At 38.3% G+C, this 3638-nt stretch overlaps 1 long non-coding RNA gene across 1 annotated transcript; it reads left to right on the top strand.

Moving 5' to 3' along the window:
* The first annotated feature begins 772 nt into the window (after positions 1-772).
* On the top strand, positions 773-2483 carry LOC132437219 (uncharacterized). Its single transcript, XR_009521975.1, has 3 exons — positions 773-852; positions 1540-1735; positions 2351-2483. It is a non-coding gene; the product is annotated as an uncharacterized lncRNA (long non-coding RNA).
* The last annotated feature ends 1155 nt before the right edge of the window (positions 2484-3638 follow it).

Genomic DNA, 3638 nt, shown 5'->3' with positions numbered 1-3638 from the left:
CAAAGGTTTCTGGGAGAGAAAATGAATTTAATTTGCAAAAGAAAAGATTGATATTAGAGTGAAGGAAGGATTATGTGACTCTAAGACTGTTTCAACCTTTAATAGATGTTACTATATCCATTTTAGAAGAGTCTTGTTTCCTTAAAATATGGACAAGTAAGAATGATTTGACTTATAAAAATCTCTTTCTGAAGGCAAAATGTTACACTAGATAACTGTTCTCCAACGTGTTGATGTGCAAACATCTGGGTAAAAGAACTGCAAATGGTAAAAGACCTCCTTGGGATGCTTCCAATTCATAAAGTCTCAAACTAAGGAAGTTCCTGCACCCACTGCTGTTTGCCACAGTTCTGAAGAGGAGAAGAAGAGAGGGACAGGGAAAGGGAAGGGAAAGGGGAGGAGGAGGTGGGGAGATCAGAGGTAAAACTGCATAAACGACTCACCTACTTTTACCTACTTGTTCCCTGTTTCTCACTCAGGCAAAGGGTTAGATGCAAAGAGAACTGGAATAAACTCCAAATGTGATCACTTTCTACATTTCCTCTTCCTACAATTTTCCAGACAGCTGGCCTCCCTTACCTCAGCCAGAGTAGAGAGAAAGTGGGGTCTAATTACATCTCTTCCAATTCAAGCTGGCCATGGGGACAGTATCAGTGGGAACATTTGTTCATGGGTTTTATTGTTAAGTTTATGGCAGCTAAAAATACAGGCCCTGCCCTTTTGTCTTTTCTCACAGTGATGGCAGAGACTTTCACCCAGACACCAAGACCACCAGACATGACATCCTGGGTCAGTCCTGCAGACCCTTCACTGCTTCTTGGAGGGTCCCATGAATACTTTGAGGACTACCAGGTGATATAATCTCTGCCACCCCAGCCAGAAGGATGACTCTGAAATGTCATTTCCCCAACAATTCTCCTTTTTTCATTGAGGTATAATTCATATATTATGAAATGCACATATTTTAAATTAATTCTGTTAATTTTGATAAAATTATGCTCCCATCCCAATCAAGGTACAGCATAAAATCACTTTTAAAGGAAAATTATTTTCTGGATGAAGCCAATAGCAATGAAACACAATAGCTTCTATTTCCAAATCTTACATTTGCAATTTTAGAAATAGTACCCAAGACTTGAAGATAATGAGATACAGTGTAGTAAATAGTACATTTTACCCCATCTATAAGAATAGTTCGATTTTCCATAGTCATTTAGATAAGAAACAGAAAATGCTATAAATCACTGTAAAGTGATTTGTACTTTAAAGTACAAATCTTAACATTCGTATGCTGAAAAATGATTAATCATACTTTATATTCTTTTCATATTTTATTATACTGCCACATGAATAAGCTGATATACCTTATCTTATTTCCTATCGGGAACAATCTGGATTAACAGTCTAGGCTGAATTCCATGCTAGAAACGAGGATACAGAGCTACAAATGGTTCTCTTTAAGTCAAAGGAAAATAAGAACAAGTACAGGAACACCTTACTCTGGAGTTTCTTTATTTGGGTTTAAACCTCTCTTCACAGGCTTTTTTCAAGTCTTTGAAGCATTATTAAATGATCCTACTATTGATTTTCCGTGCCTCAGTCCTGGTGAAAATGGAGTGACTTGGACCACTAATGACTGAAGTCCACTCATCGTCTGAAGGACAATCACAAAGGCTGGAGCTCATTCCTGCAAGCATCCTCATAACTTAGATTTCAACGCCTGGAAATAGGACAGGTGGGAAATAGGACACAGAATTCAACTCATCTCTCTTACTTAAATATAGCACTGCTGCTATTTCTGTTACTTATCTTGGGAAATTTTATAAGTATTGGTATATTTTGCTATTCAGCATGAAGCTGTATGCCTCATTTCTACCTTTGAGATCCAAATTTCCAAGTAATCACTTTTAGGAAAGCATTCCTCTATTTCCAGCTTCATTCTCCATGGGCCATTTATTTGTGATGCTGAGCCACTGAGTAACTTGAACTTACAGTAGGAATTTGTGATGCCAGTTTCCATCGTAAAAAGAAAAGCTTTTCAGACAAACCGATTTTTTTTAAAATGCGTAAAAGAAATGAACAGGCATTTTCACATAACAGAGGGGAAAATGAATGGTCTCATAAGTTCAACCTCATAAATAATCAGGAAAATGCAAATTAAAACCACAGTGAGACACCATTTCAACACCCCTTCAGAGCAGCAAAACTCTGTAGTCTGACAATACCAAGTGTTGATGAGGATGTAAAACTACGTCCTAAGCACATTATACTTACATTATGTGGATGTTATATGACTGTGTGTCATGTGACTGTATGTTAGATGATATTAAATAAGTGTTGCTTTTCTTAGGTATGGTAATCCTGAAGTATTTGGGAGTGAAATGTCAAGATGTCTACAACTGTAAAATGGTTCAGCATAAAGGATGAGCAGAGAGAAAGCAAGTAGGGGGCAGGCTCTGGGGGCAGAGTCTGTAAGTCTGAATTGTGTCTTGCCCACTTATTGATTGTAGTTTGGGTAATTAATCTCTCTCTACCTCAGCTTAATTATCTGTGAAGTGGAAGTAATGGTGGTATATATTCAATAGAGATGTTGTGAGCATTAAATGAGGTAATTCACGTAAAGTCCTTACAGCGGTCACTGCTTTGTCATAAGCCTTCAATAAATGTTATTACCTCTGTTGGCTCCATTTTGTAGTTGATGTAAGTTGAGACTCAGAAAGGTGATATAACTTGTTCAGTCACATAACTGGCTATTGGTGGTTGGAGCTAAAAGAGCTGGAGCTGTCAGGAAGCTCTCCTACTAGTAAACAGCAACACACACACAGCAGCCCTGTTTACAAGAGCAAATATTTGAGACAATCCAAGTGCCCATCTACTGTAGAATGGATTGCTAAATTGTGTTACATTTCCCTACTAGAACCCTATAGAGCCAGGGAAAGGACTAAGACAAATTAACATGAAGAGTATCAAAAAATTGAAATAAGTTAAAAGCTTTTATTTTATCCTTAAAGATTTTAGCTGCTCTAGCAACAAAAGGACTGATTAACCCACTAAAACTACCATGAAGGGCTTCCCTGGTGGTGCAGTGGTTGAGAGTCTGCCTGCCGATGCAGGGGACACGGGTTCGTGCCCCGGTCCTGGAAGATCCCACATGCCGCGGAGCAGCTAGGCCCGTGAGCCATGGCCACTGAGCCTGCGCGTCCGGAGCCTGTGCTCCGCAACGGGAGAGGCCACAACAGTGAGAGGCCCACATACCGCAAAAAAAAAAAAAAAAAAAAAAAAAAAAAAAACCTACCATGAAGAAAATAAATCAAAAAATGCTTTGGTTTAGAAACACTTTGTACTTCATCACAGCATTTTCTGTAAGAGGAAGAAATTGTTATCTAAATGTTTAAAAGGTGAGTAGTTATATAAACCAAAGAATTACTCCTACAATGAACTAATTTGCAGCCATTGAAGTTGTGTCTTTAAATGAATATTTAGTGATATGGTGGAATGCTCACTGTATAATGTTGAATTAAAAAATATAGAATTGCAAAGGGCAGACAGCAGAAGCAAGAAGAACTACAATCCTGCAGCCTGTGGAACAAAAAACACAATCACAGAAAGGCAGACAAGATGAAAAGGCAGAGGGCTAT

This window comes from Delphinus delphis, chromosome 14 (assembly GCF_949987515.2).
Source record: "Delphinus delphis chromosome 14, mDelDel1.2, whole genome shotgun sequence".
NCBI lineage: Eukaryota > Metazoa > Chordata > Mammalia > Artiodactyla > Delphinidae > Delphinus > Delphinus delphis.
This window is presented reverse-complemented; position numbering and strand designations above follow the sequence as displayed.